Raw genomic sequence first — 20,687 nt, 5'->3', positions numbered from 1 at the left:
CAATGTTAATGATAAAGTTTCTTAATGGACAGAACAGGATTAGGGGTCAACACCCATCTGATCTGGATGGGGCAATCCAGATTTTGTGTGGCCATCCAGAAATTCCTCAAATGTAGGAAGATCACCCTAAATTATTGGGTTTTTTTTACAAAACAAGAGAACATTTTGCCACTGGCAGGGTAGGGGCTAGTGGTGATATTTTTCAATGCAGTTACGTAAACAACAAAACAAATATCGGAACACAAATCATAGTCCGCTCCCTGCCCTGCCCGTTTCTCGCCACCTATCTCATTTTCAACAACATTAAAGACAAAGCCTAAATCAGGCCACGTTGTTGCTCAATGCTTTCTTGTTTTCATTCTCACATTAAAGCTCTATGGAAATGCATGGATATGGGAAACTGAGCAGCCACCAGTGTGACTCATCATTTTATAAAGCTTTTTACACTAACTCTTAAAATAGATCTTTCAAGCGATAAGTGCTGGAAAAGCACAACAGGTCCATTCAGTGTGTGAAAGAGCAGGAGTAGAGGACACATCCTAATGAAGAGCCTACCATAATGTTAGCCCAACACCTTCAGACACACATGCTCTATATTTCCAGTATTTTCTGAGGGTTAAGGGTATATTTCTCCAACCCTACTTCCACAATTTTTTCCTCTTTTAAAGGCACTCACTCACTCACCCAGGTTGGGGCACAGTTTCACAGGCCTAAGGAACTATGCTGTATGTCACCAAGGGTTGCCAACTCTGGTTGAGACTTTTCCTGAAGCTTTCATCAAATGACCTCCCGACTCAACTGCCCCATCCCTAGGGTCGCCAACTGTGATTAAATGTATTCCTGGAGGTTCCATCACATGACTTGCCCCCACACTCCAGCCATTAATCGGCCAACACGTCCATCCTTGTGATGTACGGCCTTCCTACACCAATCAGAAAGCAAAAAGACTCATTACCCAATTGGATGATGCTTGACTGTCAGCCAAACAGCATTTTTTTCCCATCTTTAATATTTTTACATCTGGTAAAGAGAAATTTTCAAAGAAAATGTTTTAAAAGTCAATTTTTTAACATCCGATGATTTTTCTCTCAGGGTTGCACACAGCAGCATCCTGGAGATTGATCTTCAATTCCTGGAGACTCCAGGCCAGTCCTGGAGAGTTGGCAATTCTATACCCAGCTCCTCTCTATCTCCATTGGTCTATTCTGCAGATGCACTGCATTCCCATGTCCAATCGGAAAAGGAACAGGTTGAATTAGACTTGAGCACAAAGTTTCCGCTGAAACTCCCAGTGCAGTACTGGGGGAGTTCCATACTGTTGAAGGTGCTGCATTTTAAATAAGACATTAAACCAATCCACCCTGTCAGATGGTGTGGAAGAGTTCATGGGGCTATTTCGAAGAAGAGGAGGGGAGCTCTCGCCAATGTCCTGGATAAAACTTATTCCTCAAACAACATCACTAAAGCAGATTATCTGGCCATTATCACATTGCTGTTCGTGGGAACTTGCTGTGCACCCATTGGCTGCCACGATTCCTACATCACAACAGTGACCACACTTCACAAGTACTTAATTGCTTGGAAAGCACTTTTCTGAGGTCGTGAAAGGTGCTATAGAAATGCAAGTCTTTCTTTTATTCTCCTGGCTCCCCTCTATTAGGGCTCAGTGAATGCTTCTCTGTGTAGCACCTGAGAGTTTTGGCACAGTGAAGGCACAGTCTAAGTGGAAGGTGCTGACCTGCTTTTGCTTTTCAAAAGTTCCTGCCTTGTGAAAGCTCAGGTGAACGTTCGGGGGAATCAAAGAGTTAAAGATGGAAAGCAGGACTCAGTGACGCTGAGGAGCAGTGAGCAAGGAATATATTAATACCTTACTCACGACACAGATGCCTGGAGCTAATGGACAGGAAGGCTTCAAATGGGGCAATTAATCATGCAAACAGCCCATAAACAGAACCGCCCAGCAATTAGGTGTTAAAACCACCTCTCAATAGGATCGGTAGTGGAAGATGGAATTTTGCTTTATTGCTGTCATTTCCATGAAGCAGCCAGCGAGATATGATCTTATGTCAAATCCCCACACCAGATGCTGAGGGACATTAGTGCAAGAGAATGGAAGAGCTTCTATGTTGGCCACTTGAATCCTGATTTTAATGGGGTGGGAGGGAGAGGTACGGTGAGTGTGAATGGAGTACCTAGGGAGTCCAGAGTCATGGATCCTGTCCAGTTTGAACAGCCGGTCTTTATTTACATAAACTACATTCAGTACTATCCAAACCCAGCCTGATCCGCTACCAGACTGCTGAGCAGGAGTGGGGACTCAGCAACAAGAGGCGGCCGGGGTCTGATGAGAGGGAGTCTGAATGCAATTGGGGTTGAATTGTGAGGGACGGGGGGGGGGGGGGGGGGGGGGGGGGTGACTCTGAAGAAAATCCCCACTGGCGCAGGCCTTCCTCGAAATGGTAGCGTTAACAAGGGAGAACTGCACATACGTAAAGCTACCCCAACATTCCTGTAATATGTTGTGTCAGGCGAAATAAAATGAAAAATCTTCCCCGGCCTCTTAGATTAACTCATGCAGTGTTAACTGGAGCCAAGTAGAAGCTCCTGATAACTATCGCTCCTACGCTCGCTGACAGTCATTGGCTCCTGGTCCAGCAGCTCCTGGATTTTAAAATTCTTATCCTTGTCCATAGCCTCGGCCCGCCCTAGCCACACAACCCTCCATGAACTGTTTCTCCAAGCCTTTTGTACATCCTCCTTCCCACCATTGTTGGCCATGCCTTCAGCTGTTCAGACAATAATCTCTGAAATTTTCTCCCTAAACCTCTCTCCTCCTCTATTCAAAATCTGCCTCTTTGGCCAAGCTTTTGGACTCCTGTCCTAAAATCTTCTTATGTGGCTCAATGTCAAATGGTGTTTAATAATTCACCTGGGGGGAGGATGTTTAGCTTGCTGGGCAGGCGCGTGCCCAACCTGACAGAGTGTAAAATGATGTGCAATGTCCTCCTCCTCGCCCACACAGGCAGTGCTGAGCGCTCTCACACGCGTCTCATGCTGTGTGGGCTGTAACTGACCCATCAGCGTCAAATCGCTGTGCACCCCCGCCAAGCCTGCCCGACAAGGGAAAAACCCTCCCCCTGGGAAACGTCTTGGGATGTTTGTCTATACAAATGCAATTTGTTGCTGCAGTTATGTCCAAGGGCAGCGTTCCACTGAGATCTGGTTAGTTGGGATTGTGGGATACTGATAGCCACATGACACCTCACTGATGTTCTGTTGCCAGAAAGCAGCCCCCTCACTCCAGCAGCAGATTCACAGCCCCGTCCAGCTGAGAGAAGCCCCTCTGGAGAGAGAAGGGCCTGAAATGCACTGCTGGAGGAGGAAGATCCAATCAAAAGAGAATTGGATGATTAGCTGAAGTGAAAAATCTGAAGCGCTGCAGGGAAATGGCAGGGGAGTGGCACCAGGTGAGTTACTCTTGCAGATGATGGGCTGAATGGCCTCCTTCTGTGCTGTAACCATTCTATGATTGACTTATTCATGAACGCACATTGACATTCACCTCACACGTCCTCAATAAGTACGTCCCAGTGTTAAAGATCCAGAAGGGATGGATGTATAATAACTTCTAGACTTAGGGAAACGTTGGCAACAGGAAAAGACTCTTTTGGCCATCCCACTGGCCCCATAAAAATCCGAATAAAAAGTCCAGGCCAATGTGGGGGAACATAACCTGGACAACCCCACTCCAAAATCCATTAGGCAGAAGGTAGGAAGCTCGTGCATGAGCTAATAAAACCGGAACCGGTCTGTGTTCAAAGCTACATAAAAAACACAAAGTGCCGGAAGAATCCAGCAGGTCTGGCAGCATCTGCGGAGCAAGAAACAGAGTTAACGGCCGGGATTTTCCGGACCTGTCGCGGGTGGCACCTGTCGTGGGAGAGGCAGCGCCCCAGCCAGAAGCCCATTGACTTGCGAAGGGACTGGAAAATCCCAGTGGGGGGAGGGTGTGGAAGATCCCACCCAACGTTTTGAGTCCATATGACTCTTCTTGGCAACTGACAGTTCTAAAGAAGAGACACATTGGACTCGGAAGGTTAACTCTGCTTCTGTCTCCGCAAAAGGTGCCGGAACCTGCTGAGTTCTTCCAGCACTTAAGCGTTTTTATTTCAGATCTCCAGCACCTGCAGTATTTTGCTCTTATTCTGTGTTCAATCCTGTTTTATTGAGGCTAATGCTGAGTCTCCTGGCCTGATATAATCAGCCCTCGGCTACCTCAGGCACAGGGGAACCATCATTAGGAACTGCAATGTTTGCACCTCGGGCCATCCAATCACCTGCTCTGCCACCGAATGTAAATCAAAATATTCCGAGCCCGTCAAAAATAGCAAGTCAGGTAATTTTGCGAGGCAGCTTCCAGCTTGGCACCGGCAGCATTCATTCAATCTCAGGATCTGTGAATCCAGCAGAGTAAAGAGTGGTTGTGGTGCCTTCAAAATAGCTGAGATCTTCTATGTCATCTCAGTTCAATGCCTCATCCAAAAGATGGCACTGACAGTGCAGCAGTCCCTCGGTACTACGCCAAAGCATCAATCTAGATTACGTGGCCAAGGCTCTGCAGTGTGACTTTAACCCATAAAGATAGCGCCTCTCACTAAGTGAAGCTGGCAAATTGGTTCAAAGCCGGCGATGTGGAACTGTTAATAATTAAAATTCTCAATGAGTTTTCAGTAGCAACAGGAAGCCTGATCCCTTTTTTTTTAATTCAAAAATGTTAAGAAGACACCAATCAAAGGGTCTTGACCCAGAACTCACATAACAACCACAGATACAGTCCTATCCTGTTCTAGCCAGAGAAAAGATTGTATAGCCCCACCAGCAAAGTGATGGTAAAAATCTCACTCAAATCGCACTCCTCAGTTCACAAGAACAAATGGGATTGTCCTGATGAACAGGAGAACACAATGAGAAGTCCCCAGGTGATTCAGTAAAGCCTTCGGGAGCTACAATTGCTCTCAGCCTTGGTCTGTTTGCGGCCTGTTCGAGTGCCGCAGCCTTAAGCTTACAGAAGGAATTAGCGCTTCCCCAGAACGGCCGTGGAGTATAAAGGAGAGAGGCAGAAACGCAGAGAGGTTTAAGGAGAGGATTCTAGAGCTTAGAACCTGGGTATTTAAAGGCACAGCCACAGATGGTGGGGGTGTAGAAAACCCAAAATGCACAAGAGGCCAGAATTGGAGGAACACAGAGATCTCAAAGGATGGTAGGGGCAGAGGAGGTTACAGGGATAGGGAGCGGCGAGGTCATGGAGTTGATTTGATCACTGAGATAACAGTTTTAAATTTGAGGTGTTTCTGGACCAGGAGTCAATGTACATCGATGAACACAGGGCTGGTGATACAGGTTTGGATATGGGCAGAAAAGCTTTGCACGGGCTAAAGTTTACAGGGGGAGGAAGATGGGAGAGGAGCCAGGGAGTGCACTGGAATAGTATAGCCTGGAGGTGACAAACATATGAATCTGTTGTCAATAATATTAGACTTTCCACGATGTTCACCAGCTCTGACTGCCCTGCTCCAAATACTGAAGCAGAGCCATTACCAGTGGCAGATGGGCCCAACATTGGTTCATTATCAGTTTGTTTCTGCGGCAGAGTACATCACTGGTGTAACAAAACCCTGGTCATTAAAAAGCAGTTAAACTGTTGCAGAGACTCTCTTTCAGAGATTGCATTGACAGAGGGCAAGATCTTATTGTGCCTGATGGTGAAACGGCCTTCACTGGATTCAATAACAAGCTGATACCAATCCACTACAAAATATCTTAGTGTATGCCAAACCGAATGCCGCTGGTTGTACTTAGGATGCATGATACAATCTGAATTTGGGAGCTACTCCAACAAATTAAACTGTTTCAGAAACAGTTACAAACCAAAAGGCCCAAGGAAGGCCATTTTGGGCTTTTAAAAATTCCCAATTCACTCTAAAAGATCTGTCTAAATTTGCCTTACATTGTTTTCTACTGCTGTTAGGGATATATGGGCACATCAAGAACTGTTGAGTTTCGTCTATTTAGAACGAGAATCGTTTAAGAGTTAATTGACCTTAGCTAGTGTTTGGATGAACATCACAATTGCTCTCAGGATTCTGAAAATTTGGAGGTGGAAAATAATTAACCAAAGTTCCAGCTCCTGATCATTACCCAGTGATTCTTGTTGAAAAGCAGATGTTGGGCGCAGACAGGGTTGGTTTCAGTAATGATGCTCTCAAGGTTGAATTCTGAAACTTACATTAGAATTGAACCATTTGGATGAGGTGCCAGAGGATTGTCAACACCAATTGAATTATAACCTTGGGTCAGTCGGGATCATTAGGAGAGAAAGGGGGAGATTAGGAAAATAAGGGATCGATTCCTAGGTATATACCTCTGAACAGCAAAGCCCACTCTGTTGAGGAAGAATTTCTTTTGATGATGGTGGAAACTGTAGAGTAAAGGGTTAACATCAAGAGCACTGATACCAATGTAACTGCTGATGTAACTATGATGCAATGTCACATGATTAAGTAACAGAGATCTGGTGGGAAGCAGAAGAACGACCTCATGTAGAATGCTGAGATGTACTAGATCTGTAAATACACAAGAATGGTTTTTACTAGTAACAGTAACAACCTTAGGATAACAGAAAAACTCTAAAAAAAACATCTAGACCTGAATGCAAGACGAAACAGAAACACAGTTTCTTCTGTAACGTGCCCGCTATGTCACTACACCTAGTCACTACAGCAATTTCGATTCCCCCCCTCTGACCCCTCCCCCATGGAGTTACAATCAATTTGTTCCTTTATTTCCCTGAGGTTGACAGCGATGTCTGACTGTGTGGTCTCATCCCATTGCAGCCAACTTTATTCACAGCACCATCAATAGGAGACATACCCTTTCAAAATCCACCATGTCGCCTACACAACAGCCGGGTCTACACCATAAAAACAACTCATTGGCTGAAGAGATGTCATCAGGTTTGTCTGCATTCGAGAGAATATAATCAGAACTAGATCAGGCAATTTCCCAATTCATGTTCTCATAGATCCACAGGGTCATGGATAAAGTTTAAATCCCTGTTCCCTTTAATTTACATGAATCCCAAGCTGCTGATCCTAACAGACGCCATTCAAGCAACCCCACTCAGGATAGTGCTTTCTAAACTTCCAGCTCAAAATAATTCTAAGGATGAACAACTCAGTAAGAAATATAACTCAGAGTTTTGTGTGTGTACTCATGCAATTGTAAGAACCCAAGAAGAATGAAAAAGTAGGAGGAGCAGTAGACCATTCGGTCCATTGAGCCTGCTTCGCCACCATTCAATAAGATGACCTGAGTGCAACCTTAACTCCACTGTCCTGCCTGTCCCACCCCTCCCCCAAACCTTTGACTCCCTTGTCAATCAAAAATCTGTCTAACTCAGCCTTTAATATATTCAATGACCCAGCTTCCACTGCTCCCTGGGGTAAAGAATTCCAAAGGTTAATGACCTTCTGAAAGGAGGAATATTCCTCCTCGTCTCCATCTTAAATGGGACACCACTTATTTCGAAACTCTTCCCCCTAGTTCTAGATTCCCTCATGAGTGGAAACATTCAGCATCTATTTTGTAAAGCCCCCCCCCCACCCCCTCAGAACCTAATATATTTCAATAAGATCACCTCTCATACTTCTAAACTCCAATGAGTACAGGCCCAACTGCTCAACCTTTCCTCATACAACAACCCCTTCATCCCAGGAATAAACCTGGTTACCTTCTCTGAACTGCTCCCAATGCAAACCTATCCCTGCTTAAATAAGGAGACCAAAACTGTACACAGTACTCTAGGTGTGGACTCACCAATTTCATTTACAGCTGTAGCAAGGCTTCCCTACTATACTCCATTCCCTTTTCAATAAAGGTTAACATTCCATTTGGCTTCCTAATTATTTGCAGCACCTGCATGCTAACTTTTTGTGATACATGTGTGAGGACACCCAGATCCCTCCATATCACAGCATTCTGCAGGCTCCTTCCGTTTAAGTAATGTTCTCTGTTTCTTTTCTTCCGGCAAAGTGGACATCCTCACATTTTCCTACACTATACTCACCTCCCAAATTTTTTGCCCATTCACTTAACCTATCTATATCCCTTTGCAGGCTCTTGGGGCTGGATTTCGCCATTAAACCGGGAAGTTCGAGTCAGGAAATTTCCCAACTTGCCAGATCTGTCTCCTTTAAAAGGGCCCTTGTCTGCCATATTTTCATTCTGGGGAATCCTAAGAGGGAAGGGGTCAGGTCCACTGTCTCAGGGATTGTTCAGATGTGGCCAGGGAGGTGGACGAGTGCCGAGACGTTGGTTGGAAGGCCCGCCTTGATTCACTGAAACTTTGGCCCAGTTGTGCAAAAGACTGCTAGGCCCTCTAGCCCTCACCCCTCCCTGCCCTCTCATACCCCAATTCCACCCCCATGACCCATGCCACCTCCATGCCCCCTCATACCCCAATTCCACCCCCATGACCCATGCCACCTCCATGCCACCTCATACCCCAATTCCACCCCCATGACCCATGCCACCTCCATGCCCCCTCATATCACCCATGCCACCTCCAAGCCACCCATAGCACTCCATAGCCACCCACCCAGTATCTACTATGGACAGACCTCAGGAGATGAAAAAAAAACTCCTAACAATCTAAGAGAGTTCTTACTCATACACACTTGATTCTGGAAAAAAAAACTCTTGTTTATGAAACCCATTCAAAAATTCCAAATCCACCCAAGTGGTCAACCTGTTGTAAAAGCAAACAAACTTCTATTTGCTAACCACATCAAAGACATCAAATCCATTAACAGCCCCTGAAAATTGTCAAGAAAAATGTGAACTCAGCACCCCTCCCCCACAGAGATGTTTTCTGAGCTTTTGAAACTCAGTTGTGCATTCATAATGGGCTCAGCTGTAATAAAAACCCTTGGGAGATGTTACAATGAAATCTATTGAAACTGCAGGAACAGATGGCTAATGGTGTTTTGTAAGCTACACCAGATGGCCTGTTAATCAATGCACTCCAGCAGCAGGTGTCTTCCTTACTCCAACTGAAAAAATGTAGTCTGTTTTTTTTAATCCCCAGATCTGAGGATTTAAATAACTTCATATCATGACATTTAGGTAGACCTCATCTGCCATTCAAGAGCATTTATGCCTCCTCTATAAATTTGTGACTTCCACACTGTGGGTAGAGGCTCTTGGGACAGGAAAAATGCTGTCTGTTTGAGCTCCGAACTAATCTTAAGTGGCCCGGCTGAGTTCGGGTTTTCCACCTGTTTCATTCATGGTCTGACCCTTCCCCCTTCGGCAAAAATGGAATCTGCCAGAAATGTAGGTCAGACTTCTGTCTCCTGGTCCCACCCGCCATTTTAAAGGCCTCCTAAGTTTGCCTGGCTCCACGAAAATCTCGCCTCCTCATAATTTGCTTTCCTATCTATCTTCGTATCATTGGAAAATCTGGCTACAATGTACTTAGTCTCTTCATCCAAGTTATTAATACAGATTGCAAACAGTTGAAGCCACAGCATTGCTCCCTCTGGCACTCCACTAATTACAGTTTGCCAACCCCTTTATCTCAACTCTGTTTCCTGTTAATTGGCAAATCCCCTATCCATGCTATGGGCACTATAAGCTTTTATCTTGTGTGGTAACATTTTATGTGGCACCTTATCGAATGCCTTTTGGAAATGTAAACACACTATGTCTACTAGTTCCCCTTTATCCTTCCTGCTTTTTACACCCTCAAAGAACTCTAACAAATTTGTTGCACATGATTTCCTTTCACGAAATCATGAACCAATCATAAAATCAAAGAATTGAACAGCACAGATGGATGCCATTCAGTCCGTCGAGTTTGCGCTGGTTCTTTCGAAGGACAATCCATTTAGTCCCAATTCCTATTTCTTTCCCCATATTCCTGCAATTTTTCTCCTTTAGTCTATCTGCATTAACTGTAATCCCTCATCCCTGAAACTGTTCTGGTGAATTTCTTCTGTAAGCTCCAAAACCTCACATCTTTCCTAAAGTGCGGTGTGCAGAATTAGACACAATCCTCTCGCTGGAGCTGGTTTAACAGCCTGGCCTGTGTACTTTCCATGCCTTTATTTATAAAGCCCAGGATTCCATATGCCTTATTAACTGTTTTGTTAACCTGTCCCGTCACCTTCGAAGCTTTCTGCATAAACACCCTCAGATCCCTATGTTCTTGCAGCCCCTTTAAAACTGTACCCATTTAGATTGTATTGTCTCTCCGCATTACTGATTATCTTAAATCTGTGCCTTCTGGCTATCAACCTGTTAGTAGCTTGTGCTCAGCATAATGGCTACAATATGCTTAGGAGTGCTCAGATACAAATCTTTCCATGGATTTATCTCACCAAACCTCTGCAACCTTTATTAACCCTACATCCCAGCTTAAACCCTGTCCTCTTTTGAATTTCTGCCATTAGGCATTCATGATCACCTCTTTTTCCATTCCGCCAAGGATTGTCTTCCTATCCCCCCTTCATTGCCACATCTCTTCCTTCAGACGTTCCTCAGCACCTATCTATGACCATACCTTCGGTCACAAACCCTTCCCCCAAACCCACTGCCTAGGATCTTCATTGCAAAACACCTTGGGACATCTCTCTCCGTTAGGACTTCTCTGTCATCCTTTGGCAGCACCTTCCAAAACCCACGACCACTACCATCTAGAAGGACAAGGGCAGCAGACACATGGGGACACCAACACCTGGAAGTTCCCCTCCAAGTCACTCACCATCCTGACTTGGAAATATATCGGCTGTTCCTTCACTCTCACTGGGTCAAAATCCTGGAACTCCCTCCCTAACAGCACTGTGGGTGTACCTACACCACATGGGCTGCAGCAGTTCAAGAAGGCAGCTCACCACCACCTTCTCAAGGGCAACTAGGGATGGGCAATAAATGCTGGCCCAGCCAGAAAAGCCCACATCCTGAGAATGAATAAAAAAGAAATTAGGAATGCTATATCAATGCAAACTGTGACTGTTTCATCACTGCACACAGTTTCGGGGAGCAGTGACCTGTTGAGTAGGAAAACACAGCAGTAAATGCACTGTAGCAGAATCCTTCTAACAGCAATTAGGTGAAAGGCCAAATTATGATTTTTTTTTTGAGGCTCTTATTGAGGGAGGAATGATGTTCACGTCACCATCAGAACTCCTTGCTCTCTCCAGGGAAGGATTTTTAACATTCAGATAAACCGACCAAAGGGGCCTCGGTTTAATGTAACATGAGTATTAGTAACAGGGACAGAAATAACCTGGAAGAAGCATAAACTGGGACAGGAACCATACCACAGTGGACAGCAATCCCTAGTTCCAATTAATTGTACCTGTCCCAGGAGTTGATGCATCCCAATAATATCACAGCCAGCTGAATGCTGTACTTTGAGTCTTTGTACTGTTCATTGCGATGTGACTGCAAATTAAATAATGTGACACACTTGCCCTAAAGGCAGACAGCAATGAATCTGGCATTTCTGATTAATTTTGGCAGTAGAAAGCGACAATTTAATTTACTTAAAAAAGACAATTCCCCTCCTTCACTTTTCCCCTCCTTCACTCTTCCCCTCCTTTACTCTTCCCCTCCTTCACTCTTCCCCTCCTGCACTCTTCCCCTCCTGCACTCTTCCCCTCCTTCACTCTTTCCCTCCTTTACTCTTCCCCTCCTTCACTCTTCCCCTCCTTTACTCTTCCCCTCCTTCACTCTTCCCCTCCTGCACTCTTCCTCTCCTTTACTCTTCCCCTCCTTCACTCTTTTTCTCCTTTACTCTTCCCCTCCTTCACTCTTTCCCTCCTTCACTCTTTCCCTCCTTTACTCTTCTCCTCTTTTATTCTTTCCCTCCTTTATTCTTCCCCTCCTTTACTCTTCGCCTCCTTCACTCTTCCCCCTTCACTCTTTCCCTCCTTTACTCTTCCCCTCCTTCACTCTTCCCCTCCTCTATTCTTCCCCTCCTCTATTCTTCCCCTCCTTTACTCTTGCCCTCCTTCACTCTTCCCCTCCTCTATTCTTCCCCTCCTCTATTCTTCCCCTCCTTCACTCTTCCCCCTTCACTCTTCCCCTCCTTTCCTCTTCCCCTCCTTTATTCTTTCCCTCCTTTCTTCTTCCCCTCCTTTACTCTTCCCCTCCTTCACTCTTCCCCTCCTCTATTCTTCCCCTCCTCTATTCTTCCCCTCCTTTACTCTTCCCCTCCTTTACTCTTCCCTTCCTCTATTCTTCCCCTCCTTTACTCTTCCCTTCCTCTATTCTTCCCCTCCTCTATTCTTCCCCTCCTTCACTCTTCCCCTCCTTTACACTTCCCCTCCTTTATCCTTCCCCTCCTTTATTCTTCCCCTCCTTTATTCTTCCCCTCCTTTACTCTTCCTCTCCTGAATGGTTGCTCCTCCCACCTTGACAGAGAGCTCTCTGTTCCAGGGATTACAGTTCCTTAGAGCCAGGCATCCTTTGGTACCTCGTCTCAGGTGGCCATTCTTCATGTGTGGGCCTTCACAGTGAGCTGCACAGAATATTGAACCGTGGGGTCCCTCACAGCCAAGCCCACTCTTAGCTCCACCCAACGACACACATACCTAAGGTGATTAAAGGACTTGATCGGGTAGATGGAGAGAAACTTTTCTCTCTGGCGAAGGGAGTCCAGAACAAGGAGGCCATTCAGGAGTGATATTAGGAAGCATTTCTACACACAAAGGGGACTGGAAACCTGCCCCTAAAAAGCTAAGGCAGTGGGGAAGCATTGGGAATCAACTGAAAATTTCAAAACTTAGATTGATAACTTTTTTTTTGGCTAACAGTCTTAAGGGTTGTGGAACCAAGGCAGCTGGATGGAGTTACAATACAGATCAACTATGATCTAATTGAGTGGCGGAACAGGCTCTATGGGCTGAATGGCCTCCTCTTGTTCAAATGTCCTACAGGCATGGGATCACTGGACAGCAAGAAAGCCTGGTCAATTTTCCCCTTCCTTACCTGATGCCATTTACAGCACCATTAGCAACAGCCTAACCATTACTGGCTGTGCTTTCAATATTCTATCTTAGAGTGTGAGCAAAACTGCCAAGGCCTGCAATTATTTCCCGAACTACCCTTGAGAAAGTGGTGCCGAGTGTCTTCTTCAACCACTGCAGCCCATGTGTTGTAGGTACACTCAGAGTGCTTTCCTTCCCTGGAGTGGTTTGCTGGGGCCATTTCAGAGGCTGGTTAGGAGTCAACTATAATGCTCTGGATCTGGGGTCATGTGTAGGTCAGACTGGCAGACTTTCTCCCTTGAAGAAACCAGATGAGCTTTTAGGATAAACTGGTAGTTTCATGATATTAATACATTGATACCACAAACACAGAGACCACCTTATAACCTACAACAGGGACAGTAGAGAAACGAAGCTGGATTGCATCACTACTTGCAAAGGAAGCAAAGAACTTCAAAATCCTTTGCAGGAACTGCAGAGTCACAGACTCGAAACTTTAACTGTATTCCTCTCCGCAGATGCTGTCAGACCTACTGAGTTTTCCCAGCTATTTTTGTTTTTGTTTCAGATTTCCAGCATCCACAGTATTTTGCTCTTAACTGCAAAGTCTTCCCTAGCAAGGCACTGACCACGCACCCAAAAGTGCTAATGGTAGAGCTGATTGCAAAGAAAACACTGCAGCAGAAGAGAGAGAAGACAGAACATTAAGTGGTGGAAGCTCAAAGATCCACAAGTGAAGGAGGAATTCAGAGGTCAGATGGCGAGACCACTAAAAGAAATAGAAGATACAACAGATACTGTAGAACACTGGTGGAACTTGGTGGCAGGCTTGATTAGCAAAACCCAAAGCCTGTCCACCATCTACAATGCACAAGTCAGGAGTGTGATGGAATGCTCTCCACTTGCCTGGATGAGTGCAGCTCCAACAACACAAGAAGCTCGACACCATCCAGGACAAATAAGCCTGCTTGATTGACATCCCATCCACCACTTTAAAAATTCAGTCCCTCCACCTCCACCGCACTGTATCAGCAGTGTGTACCATCTGCAAGATGCACTGTAGCAACTCACCAAGGTTCTTCAACAGCACCTTCCAAAGTTGCAACCTCTGGCACCTAGAAGGACAAGGGCAGCATGTGCATAGGAACCTTACCACCTGGAAATTCCCCTTCGAGCCACTCACCATCTTGACTTCCTTCACTGTCACTTCACTGGGTCAAAATCCTGGAACTCCCTTCCTAACAGCACAGTGGGTGTACCTACACCACAGGGGCTGCAGCGGTTCAAGGAGGCGGCTCACCACCACCTTCTCAAGGGCAATTAGGGATGGGCAATAATTGCTGGCCCAACCAGCGATGACCACATCCCATGAAAGAATAAAAAAACTGGTGAGGAAGTGTGTGAAAGGTCACCAGGGAGGAGAAAGACTGGGAAAGAAACTTGCGGTAGAACGAAAACACAGAAAGTACAAAGAAGGAACTGTTTAAAAAGTGGAAACAGTCAGGACTCGAAGAAGATATGGATGGGTACAAAAAGGCAAACAGGAATGCAAAGAAAATGATTGCTAGAGAAGATGTCCTGATCATGGAAGAAATATATGAAAGTCAAAGAGGGGCAAAAATATATCTTCAGAATAGCAGCTGCTTGAGATAGGTGAACAAAAGGTGTGGGAAATGTAGGTACGATCAAGTATGCAGGTGGCATAACCTTAGTGAAACAGGATGAAAAAAAGAGAGGTCAGGCTAATACATTAACTGGCTTGTGAATGCAGAAATCCCAAGAACAAAGACAGAAGAGGTAGCTGCAAATCAAGGAATGACAGCGAGCATCAATCTGGAGGCAAACAGAACATCACTGAAAGAAATGAAAAGCAGCGAAGCAGTAGGACTGGATTAGATACCAGAGGAAGTATGGACCTGCCTACATGAATATGGGGTCCAGGTCCCGCACAATATTCAAAGGAAAAGAGGACATTCAAGGTTGCAAAAACTACCAAGGAATTAAACTCCTAGCACATACCTTCAAGGTATTGGAGAGAGTCATGGACCAGAGACAGAGAAAAATAGTCCACAAAGGTCGGTTCAATTCATGCTCAGAAGAAGCACTACTAATGCTATGTTTGCTTTGAGACAAGCAGTGGAGATATATTGGGAAGGTCAATGCAAAATGAAGAGTATTCCATTGACCTGGAGAAGGTTTATGACTGGGTGTCTAGGAAGAAAGTCTGGAGATGTGTTAAAATTTGCAGAGACTCTGAGAAGTGCTGACGATGATTACAGGACATGTACAAATAGTGCCAGACAAGAGTAAGAATCAGGGTCGGGGAGAATGAGAGTTTCAAATTCAAAGCTGGTTAATACCAATGGTCGGCACTGAGCCCCTTCCGCTTCCTGATTGTCATGGATGTTCAAACTATGTAAATGAGACAGGGTCAATGATATCTGCAGATGACATTGAGCTTTGCAGTAGGAATGATGAGAATATGACTGAGTACCTGGAGAACTGAAGAAAAGCTCTGCAAAGCAGGGGTACAAAGATCAGTAGACCAAAGACCCAATAAATGGACTGTCAGTTTGAGCCTAGGGAAGAGAATCAGAGTGATGATGTGAAGACTTGGAGACAGTGAATAGTCTCAATTACCTGAGGACCAGCAGCCATTGGTGGCAGAAGTTGGAAGTATGGGAACGGAAATTAAGCAACAGAATAGCTCTGGTTGGGGTAATTGGAAAAAGTGCAGTGGGGTGTTCTGTAAGAGGAAAGAGACCATTGAAGCTGAAAGGAAGAATCTACAAGAAACTTCAATCACATCAAGAAGGGAGGAACTGGATACTAATGAGATTGCGGATGCTGAGATGGATGTGTGGAATCACATGAAAGGACAAAACTGGAACCAGCACATCGGTGGTGGTGGTGGTGGTGGTAGTGGTGGTGGTTGGGGGGGAGGGGGGTGGGGGGGGGGGGGGGGCAGCGTTGGTGGAAGGCAATGACGCTTGTGGAAGAAAGTAGCTGAGAAGATACTGGAGTGACATGGTCATCTGTTGCAGACAGAGAGAGAGAGATAATATGTGGTGAGGCTGGTGATGGAGATATGATGGCTAGGAGAAGAGAAAGGCTTGAGGCCAGATGGAAGGATGCAGTGGCGAAAGACTTCACACAGCAGGATTGGAAGAGGAATGGATGACTGAGAGGAGGAGATGGGGCAGGGTGATCAACCAGCATTGTGACAAACCCAGTTCAAATGGGAGAAGCTGAAAGAAGATTGCTACAAATTCTGGGTAAAGTGTCATCAAAGATAGATGCACCTATATAAGGGCAATTATCCAAACGGACATAATTGATCCAGTTCTGGGTAATGCATTCCCTACAGCAACTGGACCATAGTAACAAATACACTGAGCACCAAGGAAGCACCTCCATAAAAGGGAGAAAATTAGGTGAAGCAAGTGGTGATTAAGAATCTGAAGAGAGTGGCAGATTTGTCAGTTACTCCCTTTATTTAATTGTGGCAAATTGGCGGAAAATTCTTAAGCGACTGAGACGTCAAGTAAAATCCAACATGGTCAGCACCAGCCATCTTTAACCAAATCAGAATAAGAGTGTTATCCACAGCTCTATTCACTGAAGTGACAGCTAACAGGCTGGGTTTTGGAGCATAGGAACATGAGTAGGACATTCAGCCCCTTCAAGCCAGTGCCATCATTCAGTTGGATCATAGTTGATATGTATTTTAATTCAATTTATCTGCCTTGGCTCCACATCCCTTAAGAACCCGTATCAAACAAAAATCTATCAATCTCAGTTCTGAAATTTTTTAACTGACTCCCAGCCTCAACAGCTGTTTGTTGGGGATGGGGGGGGACACTCTAGATTTCCACTCCCCTTTGTGTGAAGAAGTGCTTCCTGACATCACTCCCGAACGGCCTGGCTCCAATTTTAAGGTGCTGCCCCCTTGTTGTGGACTCCTCCACCAGGGGAAATGGTTTCCCTCTGTCTAAACCAACAACTCCTTTAATCAGCTTGTACAGCTCTGGAGAAAGGTGTCAGAGATTTTTAGTTATCAAATATGCCCTAAAAAAAAACCTTGTATTCCAGAGGCAGCCATTTTAAGTGTCTTGTCAAAACTGCAGTTTGAATGTGACCATGTCACTGAGAAAGTTACATTTTGCATTTTTTGTGAGTCCATCCGGTTTCTATCTCCTTTGATTAATCAGTGTTGATTCTGAATTTGAGTGAAGTTATTTAATTCAGTACTCAGAAAAAACTGCCATTTATGTAGAGCTTTTCAGGCTGTTCCAAAGTACTTAACAGCCAATAAATTACTTCTGAAGTGTGGTCACGGCTGCTGTACAAATATATAGAGAATGCAGCAAATAGCAACAAAATAACAACAGTCCATCTGCTTTGGTGATTGTGGCTTGAGAGATGTCCATTGGATCTTTCACGCCCACCTCAGGTGGGTGACAAGACCTCCAATCAACGTCTCACCTGAAAGACAGCACCTTCAACAGTGCAGCACTTTCTTACAGTGCTGCGCTGAAGAGTCAGTGTCGGTTATGTGTTCAAACCCTGTAGATGGAGCTTGAGGTCACAATATTTGGATTCTGAGAGGTGAGAGTGCTACTATCCAGCCAAGACAAGAATAGCCCCAGACCAGCTACTTGATTCAGCTGTTTGCCCAGTTATTACTGCGTAATTGTCACTTAGGAATTGAGCCTTTACCTTCCCCATCCATTCCTATGGACATGAATTTTGTTCAAAAAAGTGGAGGAGGGACACAGGTTAATGCTCATTACATTTGCTTTCTTCCCTTCCCAGCCTCCTGAAGACACTGTTTCACTGGCTACAGGAGACAGGCATCTCGATATCTTGCCTAAGGGAGCCTGGATAGTATATACCAGCAGACTATTGAACCACGGGGGTATCACATCTAAGCTGGACCCCCTCTTCACTCAACAGGTGCACAGTGAGTGATGAGGAGGGTCTGGCTGAGATTCCTCCCTCCGTAGTACAGGGTTTTAAGTGAGATTGCACTATTTCTACGGGCCTCCCCCTCCCGAACTAGAGCTAAGCTAAATTAGCACAGATCTAGGATAAAACGTGCGATCAATGTCCGTTCCACATTGCACACGTTATCAAACGAACCACGGGGGAAGGTCCTGCCACTGATTTTGGAAAAGTCCCATCATACTATCCATGTCCGGACACTCCGACCTCTGGCGGAGCATCGCACCCCTGGCCCCACAAACCCCCTGCCCCTGGCCCTGTTGTGGGACCCGCTGATTTCAAAGTATCGGCCGTAAGTGAAGTCCTTGCACCGTAAAGAGTTAAACTCCCGACTCTCTATTCCGAACTCAGTCAGATCAACACATTCCTTCCCTCTGTGCCCGACGGACTGACAATGGCACAAACACTTGACTGGAAATCCTGCACAGTTTTGCATCAACAGCTTATGGCGCCATCAAGTGAAATAGTTCATTTGGTGGACGGGGCGGACGGAGGGGGAGGTGGGGGGCAACTTAATGTTAATAATAACCTGTTAAAGGACTGATCTTCGAAGCCCCTTTGTTGTTCTAGTTTTACGGGTTTGATGTCATAGCAACAACAGGCAAAACAGCCAGAATCACAGCTCTGGAACTTGCACCAAGAACAGATCTAATCACCTACTTCCACTGTTGTTGCTTCATTACATTCGGTATCTTACTGCAGGATTATCGTATTATAAACATTAAAAAACTTTAACCACAGTACAATTTGAGGTAATAACATACTCAGACCTCTCCCAATAAGCCAGCGTCCACAGGTTGTTCAAATCCTGTGCAGCATCTCGGTCCCAGACCTACCAACCCATGCAACACTATTCTCAGACCAAGCAAAACCATCACTGAATGGAAAAGACGGATCAAACAGGTGCTTCACTATCGCCTACTGTTTTCAGACTTCCTACCTTATGGTCCCTGCGGTTTGAACCGTTGGTATTTTTGATGATCCCGTCTTGTCCTCCTCATACACAAAGGCGAGCCGATGTTGAAACGAAAAAAAAACCTTCAGCAGAAAGATGCCCCGTCACTTTCAACCCCCCACCCCTAATACCCCCCCCACCCCACCCCACCACCAAACACACGCCAAAATAGATTAAATCCCAATAAAGATAGCCCTCCTGTAAAACAACTCCAGGTGCCCAGGAAGGGAGCTGAATCTCTCACCACTCTACATTGTAGTTCTCATCTGTCTGAAGTAACTAAGCTTTTTGTTCTAAACACGCTGCATAATGACTGGCTAGAAATGCTGGGTTTTTTTTTTAAATTGTATTAATAGTACAGTACTAACCGTCAATTTCTCCTGATCCCTCTTGATTTTTGGGGGGGAAAGACTGCGAGCATTAATCCACTCTGTGATGGCTGGTTTTGCCTCTCTCTCTCTCTCTCGTTCTGTGCCTTCGGATGAATCGCTCTTTAAGAAGCTGGGAGACAAGGCGAGAGAGGCTTCTCTCCACCTCCCACAATTCCCATTCAGTAAGAGCGCACACACACACACACACACACATACACACTGCAGCAAACTGCTGACAGCTCCTGAGTGACACTGCACCTCGGATTCAGGCTCCACCCAAACAGCCTGCGATGCTGCGTTCCGTGTCTAATCGTAACTCAAAGGGAGAGAAAGGAGCTGCTCGATTGTGGCTCAGTGAACAATGTACAAGGGGTTAGAGGAGCAGAAGGGAGCGGGCCTTGAGCTACCGCTCTCTCTCTCTCTCTATGTATATATACACTATATATGCAAATACACTTCGTACACTGGGTTGAATGAGGCTAGAATAAAATAAACTCCAGAATAACCTCATCTATCTTTCTGGCTACATTTTTTTTACTCCCTGTTAACAAAGTTTCAAATGTGGGCAGATGACAAGTAAAAAAAAAGTATGTAGCCAAAGTGGTAAGTTCAGAAATAAAACAAAGAGATAACCAACTCTGTTAGAAAGACAAAATTTTAACGGCACAGGAGGCCATTCGGCCCATCGTTTCTGCACCAGCTCTCCAAATGAGTATTATGACCTAGTGCCATTGCCCTGCCTTTTCCCCGTACCCCTGCACATTGTTTCTATTCAAATAATTATCTAATGTCCTCTTGAATGCCTCGATTGAACTTGCCTGCACCACACTTCCAGGCAGTGCATTCCAGACCTGAACCACTTGTGTGAAAAAGTTTTCTCTCATGTCTTTTGCAAATCACTTTAAATCTGTGCCCTCTCATTCTTGATCCTTTTATGGGCGGGAACAGATTCTCCCTATCTACTCTGTCCAACTCCCTCATGATTTTGAACATCTCTATTGAATCTCTTGGCCTTTTGCTCTCCAAGGAAAACAGTCCCAACCTCTCCAATCTATCCTCATAGCTGAAGTTTCTCATCCCTGGAACCATTCTTGTAAGCCTTTTCTGCACTCTCTCCAATGTGTTCACATCCTTCCTATAATGTGGCACCCAGAACTGTACACAATACTCCAGCTGAGGTCTAATGAGTGTCTTATATAAATTCAGCATAACCTCCATGCTCTTGTACTCTTTGCCCCTATTAATAAAGCCCAGGATACTATATGTTTTATTAACTGCTCTCATCACCTGTCCTGCCACCTCCAA

At 45.2% G+C, this 20,687-nt stretch overlaps 1 protein-coding gene across 2 annotated transcripts in view; it reads right to left on the bottom strand.

Moving 5' to 3' along the window:
* The window catches only part of LOC121272587 (synaptosomal-associated protein 25-like), an 89,987-nt gene extending 70,449 nt beyond the window's left edge, over positions 1–19,538 (bottom strand). For both annotated transcript variants that reach the window (XM_041179240.1, XM_041179241.1), the window contains exon 1: positions 19,380–19,538. The gene's annotated coding sequence lies outside the window, so the exon portion shown is untranslated. The remainder of the gene's footprint in view (positions 1–19,379) is intronic.
* Between the last annotated feature and the right edge of the window lie 1,149 nt (positions 19,539–20,687).

This window comes from Carcharodon carcharias, chromosome 34, assembly GCF_017639515.1.
Source record: "Carcharodon carcharias isolate sCarCar2 chromosome 34, sCarCar2.pri, whole genome shotgun sequence".
NCBI classification, from domain to species: Eukaryota; Metazoa; Chordata; class Chondrichthyes; order Lamniformes; family Lamnidae; genus Carcharodon; species Carcharodon carcharias.
This window is presented reverse-complemented; position numbering and strand designations above follow the sequence as displayed.